The sequence below is a fragment of the Protomyctophum parallelum genome, assembly GCF_964188405.1.
Source record: "Protomyctophum parallelum genome assembly, chromosome: 7".
NCBI classification, from domain to species: Eukaryota; Metazoa; Chordata; class Actinopteri; order Myctophiformes; family Myctophidae; genus Protomyctophum; species Protomyctophum parallelum.
Window position 1 is genome coordinate 14,057,992 of NC_139705.1, and position 13,769 is coordinate 14,071,760.

The 13,769-nt window shown below is 43.7% G+C and overlaps 1 protein-coding gene across 2 annotated transcripts in view; it reads left to right on the forward strand.

The window, feature by feature from the left end:
• Positions 1–13,769, forward strand: part of LOC310861749 (forkhead box protein J3-like) — an 82,099-nt gene that overhangs the window by 20,386 nt on the left and 47,944 nt on the right. The window lies entirely within an intron of this gene.

Sequence of the window (13,769 nt, forward strand, 5' to 3'; positions counted from 1 at the left end):
TCTGTTATTGGAGACAGATGAATAGATCCCTTGGGTGGTGTCTGGGGAATTCTCTACCTTATTAGTGAAGAAGGGAATAGATGCAGTCCTTCCACTGACACACTGAAGAGGCTGTCTGCAAACTATCAGCCATTTCATCTATTTGAGATATTCTCACTGAGGAGGGTATAGTTTTTCTCTTTTTCTCTCATTATTTCTCTCCGTTTCCCCTTCCCCACTCTGTATCCTCATCAGTTCCCCACCTCCCCTCCCCATCTCTATCTCTTTCTGTCTGTCTCACTCACCTTCTCTTTCTGCATCTCTTGTCTCTTTCTTTCCCTCTAACACTCTCTTCTCATCTCCTCCGCTTCTCATTTCCTCCCTTCTCATTTCCTTTTCACTAAAGCTGTGTTTGTTCCCCGTCTATAATCTTCAACACACCGACGTTCCCGGAGTGAAAGTGTGTGCCAACAGCTCAGACAAAAAGGTTGCGATACAAGCCAGGTTGTATTGGCAGAGCTCCTTACATGATTGTAGGACTCAATCAATTTGTTTGCCATTCACTCGGAGAGAGGATAGGGGGATATTGAGGCCGTTCTGTCTGCCTTTTCCTGCTGGCATCACCATTGCACTTGGGTGTCATGCTGTTGCCATCTTGTAATTATACCTCTACATTTAGAGAGTGTGTGTGTGTGTGTGTGTGTGTGTGTGTGTGTGTGGGGGCGGGGGGGTTGCATTTGTATAACGTCATTAAAGGATCGTACTTGAACTCTTGCAGGGTTGGGTTTTTTTGGGGCACATATTCAGGCATTTCTCCACCATTTCAAAACTTCTTAGATTCTTTTAACCAATTCACAAAGGTTTGTACCTTTCGCTTAGGATATGCAAGAGGCATGTCGATTGTCGATAGAATGTTTTTCAAAATATATTGTCCCCCCTAAAAAAAAAAGCAAGAAAATGCATAATTAGCTGATCCACAAATTCACAACGCATCACATGGCATTGTTTTGTGAGTTTGTAGATCTGCTATTTAGACTATTTGTCCTATGATGAACCACATATGGCATAAGTGGTTACCAGTAATTGACACTACTTTACTTTATTGCAATACAAATAACAACTTTAATTAGGTTACTTTAAGATAACGACCAATCTATCCTCTATATTCCCTCTCAGTGCTACTTTTCGTTGTGTGCATGAAAATAAGAAAGTAAAGTGGCACAACTCTAGAGAAAAATACATATTTACATCATCTCTGTCCTGTGCATCATCAAATCTCTCTTCAAATACAGTTTGTATGCAAAGCAGCAAATCAAGCTTCTAGATCGTACAAGTTGATTTAAGCAGTGGGGGGAAGCGGTGTGGCATGATGTGAATTATAGGCGGCACATGGAAATCGATTCACAATCGACTACTATACAGCCCCTCAAGTGAGCTCAGTGCAGCAGGCCTCTCGTCGACTAGACTAGAGCACTCACACAGGCACTTAAGTTCTAAATGTCAGTATTCTGGTAGAATGCAGAAGACTCTGGGATATGTTTTGAAAAGGCTTGTAAATCCACTGCTCTCTGAATGTACGTGGCCCAGTGTGTGTGTGTGTGTGTGTGTGTGTGTGGGGGGGGGGGTACTAGCCAAGGCCATCGCAGGGAAAGTTACATAAGGCTGGTTCATTCAAGTTCAGGTGATTGCTGTCAGCTGTACACAGTGGGAATGCAGATGTACAGGGATTGTCTGGCGGACACGATCCGCTTGCCGCACAGGCATTGGTTGTGTTGTGTGCACAGACGTTGCAGCATGCATTTCGTTGCATGCACTTTGCATGTACACACATTTAATTGAATTGGGTTTTTTTTCTTTTTTCTGGACTCATACGCATACGTAAGCGGTTACTCAGGCTCTTAAAAGTGCTCCTTGCGCCCTACCTTCACCTTCTGCCTTGCATTTAGACCTGCATATGTGCGTGTGTGCGACTGCGTGCGTGTGTGCAAATGTGTGCGTGCAAATGTGTGCACTCTCAGAGTTACATAGACCAATGCATGCACAAACATGGAGAGTCTCCCGTAGTCTCAGGTAGGCCTTGTACGTGTGCAGTCTACAGATTACATTGGGGCAGCTCAGCGGGAGAGGAGAGAGAGGGGAGCAGAGCAGAGCAGAGGAGGGGAGTGGAGGGGAGGGGAGAGGAGAGGAAAGGAGAGGAGAGGAAAGGAGAGGAGACTGTCAGAGAGCAGAGGAGAGTTTTACTACCCAGCACACGCACTCAGTCTGTTCTGTATGATAATGTGGGAGTGCAGGCACGGCAGGGTTGAAACCAGGACAACGCACAGTCACATGCAGACAGACGCGCAAGCACGCACGCACATGCACAAACACACACACACACACACACACATACACACGCGTGCACACACACGCACGCACGCGCATACACACACACACACACACACACACACACACACACACACACACACACACACACACACACAGACAAGCAAAGGCATAGCATCAGTATTCAAAGAGTTGAAGAACGCACACATGTACACACACACACACACACACACACACACACACACACACACACACACACACACACACACACTCTCTCTCTCTCTCTCTCTTACACACACACACACACACACACACTCTCTCTCTCTTTCTCTCTCTCTCTCTCTCTCACACACACACACACACACACACACACACACACACACACACACACACACACACACTCTCTCTCTTTCTCTCTCTCTGTCTCTCTCACACACACACACACACACACACACACACACACACAAACACACACACAACTGTAGTAGTGTTCATTCATCTACCCCACCATTATAATCAGATAGCTCGTCAAGGTCATGAGATTTGTGTGTCTTAGCTGGAATTGAATATGTCGATGGCTCTTGTCATCTGAGAGGTCATGTTCTGGAGCTCCTGAAAGCGGCTACATGGAAATCTGTAACACTATGAAATGAAGCAGCCATGACATGCAAATCCCAGGTTTATTCCAGTAATGGACATACTGTAGGAGATACTGTAGATCAGGGGTTCCCAAACTTTTTTGGACCAGGTACCCCTTTTGGGGTAGATATTTTTCCAGGTACCCCCTCATCCTCGCAACACAGATAACAATATATTTACAACCACAAGCAGTGTTTCCTGCAGGAAAAAGCTTTGGCATGGTGCTGGGCGCAGGCCGCAGGGGGGCCTTCTTGCGTCGAACATTTTGATTAATTAATTAATTTGATTAAATAATTAATTAATAAGATTAATAAATTAAGATTGATTTGTATTATTGCTCTTGTATTGCTATTGGAGACACTGGGGGGACACTGGGGGACACTGGGGGACACTGGGGAGGCACTGGGGAGACACTGGGGAGGCACTCGGGAGGCACTCGGGAGGCACTCAGGGGGACACTGGGGAGGCACTGGGGAGGCACTCAGGGGGACACTGGGGAGGCACTCGGGAGGCACTCGGGAGGCACTCAGGGGGACACTGGGGAGGCACTCAGGGGAACACTGGGGAGGCACTGGGGAGGCACTGAGGGGACACTGGGGAGGCACTGGGAAGGCACTGAGGGGACACTGGGAAGGCACTGAGGGAACACTGGGGAGGCACTTGGAAGGCACTGAGGGGACACTGGGGAGGCACTGGGGAGACACTGGGGAGCATGGGGAGGCACTCAGGGGGACACTGGGGAGGCACTCAGGGGGACACTGGGGAGGCACTCGGCTGGGCACTGGGGAGGCACTCAGGGGGACACTGGGAAGGCACTGGGAAGGCACTGAGGGGACACTGGGGAGGCACTGGGGAGGCACTGGGGAGACACTGGGGAGGCACTCAGGGGGACACTGGGGAGGCACTGGGGAGGCACTCGGGAGTCACTCAGGGGGACACTGGGGAGGCACTGGGGGACACTGGGGAGGCACTCAGGGGGACACTGGGGAGGCACTGGGGAAGCACTGAGGGGACACTGGGGAGGCACTGGGAAGGCACTGGGGAGAAACTGCAGCCATTGGGGAGGCACTGGGGAGACACTGGGGAGGCACTCAGGGGGACACTGGGGAGGTACTGGGGAGCCACTGGGCAGACACTGGGGAGGCACCATGGCAGACACTGGGGAGGCACTGGGCAGACACTGGGCAGACACTGCAGGGCAGACACTGGGGTGGCACTTGGGGAGGCACTGGGGAGGTACTGGATATTTCATATCACACACACACCATGATTCACTAGAACCCTTAGGGGGCTTGGGTACCCCCTGGCTATGCGTCGCGTACCCCTAGGGGTCCGCGGACCCCATTTTGGGAACCGCTGCTGTGGATAGAGAGGGGTGCATGTGTTTTGTTGTTTGTTCCAACATACTAACAGTCCTACAGTCATGAGTCCGACACCCTACCCAAAACTGAACCCTAAACCTAACCTCACAGGAAGCCACGGGTTAGTTGTAACCAGCCGCGGCTTAGTTTTAACCTACCACGGGTTAGTTGTAACCTGCCGCCCATGCCGGGAGCCACGGGTTAGTTGTAACCAGCCGTGGTTTAGTTTAAACCTGCCACGGGTTAGTTGTAACCTGTCGCGCATGTCGGGAGCGACAGTGCTGTCGGACTAATGCCTGTCGCACTCTTAGTATGTCTAACAAACGTATGCACCCCGATAAAGAGGTACTGTAACTTGCACGTGATCTTTACAAAGGAGTTTAAGCAGACTTTAAGTAGAGTTTATTCCAGTAATGAACAGCTCATAGATAGATAGATAGATAGATAATGTAGTAGTGTACATGTGAGCAAAGGGGTTTAGGCTGCTGTCGTTGAAAAGAAAAGAAAAATCAACAATGTATTGTTGCCTTAGCATATGTTGTGTTGTAGTGTAAGTTAGTGTTAGACTTTTGTTTTTGGACCAACTCAAGCATTTTTTCCTATTGCATATATAGAGTTTTTCTCCAGTAAGGTTCACATGAACTGCTGAAACCCATCAATCCAATACACTGGAGGGTTGCAACACAGTGTTGCATCAGACTGCATCATACTATCATTATTATTTTTTTAGCTTTCAAGTATCTGTGCAATGGCAATATCTCACCTGTGCTTTATTTTCTGTCTGTTTCCGTCTGCCTTCCTGAGACAGACAGACAGACAGGCAGGCAGGCAGGCAGGCAGGCAGGCAGGCAGGCAGACAGACAGACAGACAGACAGACAGACAGGTACGTCAATTTGACAATAAAATTGATAAAGTGCAGTCATGTAAATAGGTTTTCAGTGTAATTTCGATGGGTCCCAGGGATATTTTATGAGTCCCACTTCAACAATGTTAGGAGTCATATTTTGTCATTTTTAGAAATTGCAGCATTTAACTCTGATGATTGTGTCCGTAGATTTATTTTTGTAACGTGGATTCTGTTTCATTACAGTACTGCGTCCCAGGACCCGCAGAGGGTGACATCACTGACATGATTGCCTTCTTTCTCAATTTAGTGAGATTAAGAACACAGGCTATTTGCATTACTGAAGTGTATCTGTCTCTCTAACACTCATTAGGCCTCACTCTATCCCTCTTTCTCTCCTTTGCTCTGTGGTATCCAGTGTGCGTGGCTCTACTTTCCCATGCCCTCTGCTGCGCCCTCACAGCCCTTTCACACCCACGTGTCCCTCCACCCCAGCAGCCCAAGTTTCCACCTTCACAACAGCCCCTAATCAAGCATGTAGAGAGAGATGAAAAGTGCACATGGTTTTCTCTCTCTCTCTAATAATAAATAATAAATGTAATATTCACAATATAATGAAACTTGTTTTAAAATAAATGTATGCATTCTCAAGAAAGTTGTCTTATTGATTATTATATTTCAGTTCATCAATATTGGCCTGATTTATCCAAATCTAGCCTGAATGTAGCCTGAATCAGATCTGTGTCACTTCAAGATATAAATCTGATTTGCTTAAATAAGTCTAAATGCAGACAAGTCACATGGAATCCGATTTTTTTCAAATGTGACTTGAGTCACATTCAGAGGTGGTTTCAAATCGGATTTAAATCCGATCTGAGGAGATCTGTCTCAGTCTGAATGCAACGACCAGATGAAGTGACCTGAGTCACATATCAAACTATCCAAAACGTCACTTGCAGCGCGACCCGAGCGCTACTGATGTGACGTCAATACAGAGCGCGAGTATTTTCATTTAAGTAAAAAAACGAGAGCAAAAGAAAGCGAGAGGATCCTCAGAAAAGAGAGAAAATAATAGTGCAAAACACGTTTGTTTTATAGGATATTTTTATTTAGCGAATGCAAAGTCCTTAAGCCAAGCGGTTGCTTCCTGGTCTGCTGTATGGAGGGTGATTAATCCTCCTTCCAGTCTTTGGAGAGGACACACTTCTATGATGTGCTCCATAGTTTGCTCCTCACCACACGCACAGTGTGGAATATAGGAATAATGTCACTTCATTATGTCAGCACTACAGCGGAGCGGACAGACGGTGAAATCTGTACCAAAGTCCTGACGTCACTCGCTCATCCCCTGGGCTGGGTCGCAGAAGTTTCATTTTTAAATAGTCTCAATTGTTGTCCAAAAATAAATAAACTGTCTCAGCGATATTGTCAGGGATATGTCTCTGTATCGTTACAAAGGTCAGTCAGTCACATTTGTCTGTTTCTAAATAAATCGGATTTTAATCGGATTTGACTTGATGTGACTGCAGTCTAAATCAGGCCTAAGAGAACTTCTACTGCAGTGCACTCACGCACACACGCACGAGCGCGCGCACACTTAAAGGACAACTTTAGTTTTTTTCAACTAAGGTTCACGTTTTAGGTTGTTATTAGATAGTAAAATTAAAGATGAGTCTTAATGTTTTTTCATTTTCTGCCTTCTTTCGTTTTAGGGATTTTAGCTGTTTTTGACAGGGGGGGGGGGGGGCATTCGAGCATGGGGCTAAATATGTATTTTTTTTACCAAATGTTATAGCGATTTATTTTTGTATCAATACTATTGATTGTCCTACTAGACCCCAAGAAATTACATCTGGCAATAAAAGATGGATATGATGGTAGCCTACTGGGGGGAAGCCACACTGTGTGTCATAGGCTCGATATGTCAGTTTGACACATAATAAAAACTTTGTAAAAAAATACATATTTAGTCCCATGCTCGAATGCCCCCCCCCCCCCTGTCAAAAACAGCTAAAATCCCTAAAACGAAAGAAAGCAGCAAATGAACACTCATCTTTTACTTTCTCTAATAACAACCTAAAGACCTAAAACATGAACTTTGGTTGAAAAAAACTAAGGTTGTCCTTTAAACACTTTCTCACACAATCAAATGATAGTCAAATATTTCTACACATGCAAGCTTAATACACATCAAGCTTCACTATTCTAAGTATTATTAAATGGGTGTTCTAGTGTAGCTTCACCCAGTGTTAATTTTTTCCATTTTACTATTTAGTCTTCTGAAAAACCTTAATCGACTTAGTCTTTAGTCTTAGGTCACATTCTCACCTAATACTTCGGTAGACTCAATGCGTATGGGCGGAGAATTTGGGATTCTTGCATATTTAATTTGCTGCGGTTTGCCTTCACATTGTCATCCGCAGCAATTGGAAACGCAGCAGGGGGGACCTTTATCAATGTGTTCCATTCATAAACTAGCCTACACAGTGAAATCTATGGTGATAAAATTATACTCATAACGTGCATGTGTCGTGCCGTCTGGGACTGGACGCCCCCCCCCCCCTCTCTCTCTCACTATACGCACGCAGCCACACACTGTTCTTTTGGGCATGGAGGCACAGCGCTGAGCGCACTGATATAACAGACAGCAGCGCAACATGTTTACACGTTTATTGAGATGAAAGTTCCTAGTCCCCACACAGTGACAGCACTCCATGTTTACGGCACGCACAGACAGACAGAATATTCTGTAGGCTATAATACTATTACACTGCACTGCAGTGTTTGTGTTTTCTTAAGCAATTGATTATTGTACTCGTCCTCATCTTTGCGCTGCGTAAAATATGCCTTCTCCGTCTCCAACTGTGTTCAGCTCCTCACCCGCCACATTGTTTGCTTCATTTCCTTTATTTACTGCGGATTGCATTCACACCTGCACCGAATCGTAATCAAGTGCGATTGGAAGCGAAGCGAAACCCCCGTTTTTGCTCGGAGTATAATGCGGTTCTTTGATACGCATTACGATTCGAATGAGCCTTCACACCTGCCAAACGAAGTGCACTTTCTGAAAATGCGCAGCAGGATTCTTTTTTTTTTTTTTTTTTAGATATTTTTTGCGGCTTACGCCTTTATTGATTTTTTTAAGGGATAGAAAGTAGGCTGACAGGAAACGGGAGAGAGATGGGGGGATGACATGCGGTAAAGGCCGTGTCGGGTCCGGGAGTCGAACCCGCGGCACACCGCGACTGGATCACCAGTCCGGTGCCCAGACCGTTACGCTACGGCCTGGGCCAGCAGGATTCGTTTTAATCGCAGCAAAGCTCTCTGGTATGAATGTGACCTTAGTCTTAATGCAATGTTAATTTTGCCAGAAACGATTTAGTCTTACTCTTTTGAATAACACATTTAGTCTTCTGAAAAAAAACGTAGTCGACTTAGTCTTTAGTCTTAGTCTTAGTCAACAAAATTAACACTGGCTTCACCATACTTCATCATTTGTAATGGCTTTAGTATCTGTAGGATGGCAAGAACTTACTATACTTTCTATCTATCTGTCTACTACTCACTGTATTTATCGATTTGGTGAAGGCTTTTCCATTATCTACCACATAAGAAATGCATTTGAATCTCTTTCCTTTCTAGCAGTCTCTGCTCTCCTGTGAGCCTCTTCATGGCCACAGGGCCTAGACTAGCTCCCAATGTGAGTCTGGCTAATTGCCTGCAAATTAGCAGGACCTAATTTGATGGTGCAAAGGCCAGCACTATACTGCCATGGCCTTTGGCCTTCAGCTCAACACTGCATGTCACAGACAATCACCTGATTCCAAGCTATTGTTCTGACTTCCATCCACCGTCGCCTGCTCTGTGGAATTTGTAGTGTGTGTGTGTATGCGTGCGTGCGCGTGCGTGCGTGTGCGTGTGTGTGTTCTCCAGAGAAATCCAGATGTCATATTAAGATAAGACTATAAACTCAGTGAGAAGTTGTGATTCCTGGTGTCTGACAGAATATCACATTGAGCTTGTCTCACCTCTGTCTGTGTGTTTACCCACACACGTCACCTAGCAACACACACAGTGCTGTTACATGCGCCTCGGCATCCACTGTTCACATGTCACGCTTGTCCAGTCTGCTTGCCAGATGTGTGTGTGTGTGTGTGTGTGTGTGTGTTTGTGCGAGTGCGTGTGCTTGTGTGTGCGCCCGTGCGTGCGTGGCACTTGTGTGTGTGACCATGGCATCGCTTCACAGGCCTCAAGGTCAGAATCTCCCTTGGCACAAACAAACATGCCTAGTGTATTAATGGAAATATGGAATACTGGTATGGAATATCAAAAACCTGTATGATAAATGTTTATCAGATGACTCCAGAGACAATGTGTAGCAGTTTCTGTGAGCTCGGTACAGAATCTGTAAAGGTGCGTCCAGACTTGAATTTAAATATTCGCCTCGGTTCGTCCCGTTGCTGTGCTGCGCCAGGTCGTGCCGCGCCCGTTCGCGGCGCTAGTGTAACTTCTCGTCTTTGCTTTGACTTTGTATGTAATCGCGCCGCTCTAACCATCCAAATCTGAGCGCACCTTAAGATTAGTAGCAAAACATGTTGAAAATGCGAACTGTGAAAAATCTAGTTGGGCTGTAATGGGTAGTTGCGTCATGATCCAAGGAATCCACAGGAACATTTTGTGATTCTAGATGAACTCTGTTCAAGACTTATTGGCCAATACGTGAAGCAGGTTATAGTGCCACCATGAGGCTGATTTGAAACATTTGGGGTATAGGTAGAGTGTCTTCCTTGGCCTGCTGGTAGCATAGACAGACAGACAGACAGACAGACGGGCACAAAAACATAATCTCTGTCCCAGTACAGGCCATCCTGTGACATTTGTGTTTTCCAAAACAAAATCATGCAATCATAATAGCCATAAATAAACTATAGCCACAATCCAGTGGACAATCTTAAATGTTATTTTAAATATTTCAATATGTTTTCAAATCATTCTTAAGAGAGAAAGCAGGAAACAAAATGACCTCTTCTAACACATTTAGCAGGCTTTGTTGCAGTACACACATTAATTGGTCACAGGCACACAACATGCATGCAGCTATTAATTGTGTGTGTGTGTGTGTGCGTGTGTGCGTGTGCATGTGCGTGTGCGTGAGCTTTTAATTACATACTAATCACTAATAGCAGTCTCAATATTAAATTGTTAATTAAAAGCGAGGCATTTCCCTTGCTATCTCCTTGAGGATTTGGCACCCATCCAGCGCCATCGTCCCCTCTCTAACCCACCCAGGGCTCCAACACTCACCAAAATGGCTAATAATAGGCTCTGAGACAGTTTCACAACACGCTGGAATGCAACAATTAGACTGCACTAGTTGGAGCTTACACACCCTCGTTTCCTAAAACCACTGGTTGAACCCTTTTCATATTAAGGCCCATTATTTATTCTGCATTTGAGCCACGGACCACGTATTGGTGAGATGTAGCCTCAATTTTGACTCAATTTTTGGTGGTCGTTGGATAAGAGTTTGCCCACAATTCCATGCTGCATTGATGTGGTGCCATAGGAGGGATAACATCAAAATAACAATTCTTCTACATTCTCTAATTGTGTACACTTCTTGTGAATTAAGTATTGCAGATGTTTAACAATAATTGAACTCTTTACGAGTGTAAAATTAAACCAAAATTCACTTTTGATTGATTGATTTATTAACAGTTTGCAGAATTACAATACATTTCAAGTACAACTCAATACAAAAAACTCTTAACTGTGAGTGGACGACACCATAAAGCATTATACTTGTTTACAATAGGGCCCACCATTTTCAATTAATCAAAAACCTGTTGTTATTGTTTTGATATTTCAATTTTCTCGGACTGTACAGTTGAGTGTAAACCTATGGTGAAGAGAGGGGTTAAACGTATGGACAGTGGGTCAAACGCATAAACTCAATGGCCTTTTTTTTTTGGTCCATGCTAAACCCCTTATCCCTAAGCTACTTTCACAACGTGTCGATGTAGATTGGCTATTTTAACTATTCATTTCAAATTCAAACTATTCTCAGTTTTCCTATCTCTCTATACTGTCATGTCTGATTTAAGCCATCGCAATACATTGCAATGCATTGTGATGCGACACATTGTGAGCTTGTAGGTCTGCTATTTTCTAAATCTTTTCATACATTTGAAAATTTGTGAAATGTTCTGTATAATGACTCTATGAGTAGGCTACTTTCTGCTTTTGGTACTTTAGGTACATTTTGATACCTCTGCTTTTGTACTTTTACTCGGGTATATTTTTTATTCCAGACTTTTACAGGGTATTTCTACATTGCGGTGTTGATACTTTTACTAGCGCACTAGCGCCAGGATCTCGCCTAGAGGGCTGGGCAGTAATGTGTTAAGTAACACATGTGATTTTTCCACCACTGGCTGTCACTGTGATGCAACACTACACTCCAAATGACCACAAACACTAGGTAGGGACGAGATATTGGCCGTTATTTGACTTTTGTGACAACATCGGTACCTGCAATTATGCAGCCAATTTCTTTTTTCCACTTTCAATCTGGCGTCCCTATTTTTGGGGCATGTCATTATAGGTAAAACTTTTAGGTGAAAGGTTTTCAAAAGAGCTCTCCAAAATTGGTGATCCGATTCGGACCCTAACATCTGGCAGGTTCAGGCTCTTAACAGGAAGTTGGCAGCTAACTTGTACTTGTCGCTTCTCTCTGACCTATAGTTTGGTCTAATGTCCCCACAAGGGCCACCATCATTGGAAATGCTTTCTGAGAGTCATCATCATGGCTCAATGTCCAAGTCACATGAGGATGGGAAAGACCCTCCAGATACTCCAGATTAGATGAAAGTCTTTAAGGTGGATGGCTCAATAATATAATAGAAGTGAGGAAGTAGCCAGCACACAAAGAATGTCCTTTTCACATTGTTTTCATTTACCTCTCATGGACAGAAGCAACGGACGCATTTTTTTTTTTTTTTTAACGATGTATTTATTTTCCTTTTTTACACACAAATGACAATACAAACATACAGAAAACAGCAATGAACATTACAATGTTAATATACAATTACTAATATAAAGAAAGAAAAACAACAATAACCACAAAAAAAAAAACAGCACTACTCCTCTTCAGCTCCATCCATTAAGTGTGACAAATTATTGTTCTTTATGTATCTAATAAAACGGCCCACACCTCCTGAAACACTTCTTGTTTGTCCTTGAGAATATATGCAATCTTTTTTTTCTTTTTTAACAATATATTTATTGCATTTTTCTTTCTTTTTTTGACAAACGGACAATACAACAAAACAATACATAATACAGACACTACAATTACTTAAAATGAAAAACAAACAAAAAACAAAACAAAAACATACATATATAAATACAGTATAATAAAATAAGGGCACTTAGAATGATAACAACAAGAGTCCTTATGGCCACAAGACCAAACAGCTGCAGAGAATACAATTAGACATTTTCAGTTTCCACCATTAAATAAGATAAATCATTAACCGTAATATATTGGATAAACCGTCCCCATATCTTATCAAACATCTTCTGTTTATTCTTCAAAGTATACGTGATTCTTTCCAGAGGAAGACACAATGATAACTCTCTAAACCACTGAGCAATACTGGGTTTGCCTATCTTTTTCCACGATAAGGCTATAGCCCTTTTGGCTTGTAGTAAACATAAATCTAGAAATCTTTGTTCGCTACTCTGAATCTTATGGCCAGGTGGGTAAAGACCTAATAGAAACAGTTTTGGGTCAAGCTCAATATCTATCGACAATATCTTCTGAATCTCCCTCCTCACTTCTTCCCATAATTCTTTCACTCTTGGACATGCCCACAGACAATGGAAAAGTGTACCTTTGTCTTTACCACATCTGATACAAGTATCTGGAATATCTGCACAAAATTTATTTAATTTCTCTGGAGTGATATAGACCCTCATCAGCCAATTATATTGCAACAGTTTTAACCGAGTGTTACCCGTCTGGGAATGAGCATCCATACAGGCTGAGCTCCACTCTTCCAATGTCAATTCATCTTGTAGATCAGCCTTCCATGCATTATATTTGGATTCAGAGGATTCAGGAGAGAATTCTACTAACATAGAGTATAAATCAGAAATGATGCCCCTATTAAAGGGGTGCCGTGTCATTAGTCAGAAGGTTCATTGTTCCGAAATTACTATCCCTATCTCTAACCCTAACCTAAACCTAACCGCAAGCACGGGAGCAAACCTAAACCTAACCGCAAGCACGGGAGCAGTGCATGTTCGGACTAACGGGACTTCGGATCTATGGGCAGTTTCCATTAAAGGGGTTTCTGATAAGCTCTTTTTCTATTATTGACAGGGGAGGGAGTGTCAGAGAATTCAACGGACGCATTTCTAACCCTATAACTCTGATATGTCAAAGGGGACTTTCTGCCTATGAGTAGGACGTCTTAAGTCAGTTGTTCACAAACATTTCCATGACTGTGAAGGACCTCCACATTTATATGTATTTGGCCCCAGACTCCCATTTGAAATGATTTCTTGCCAGGGACCCCGTAAAGGAACACCTGTCAACATTAACATAATCTTT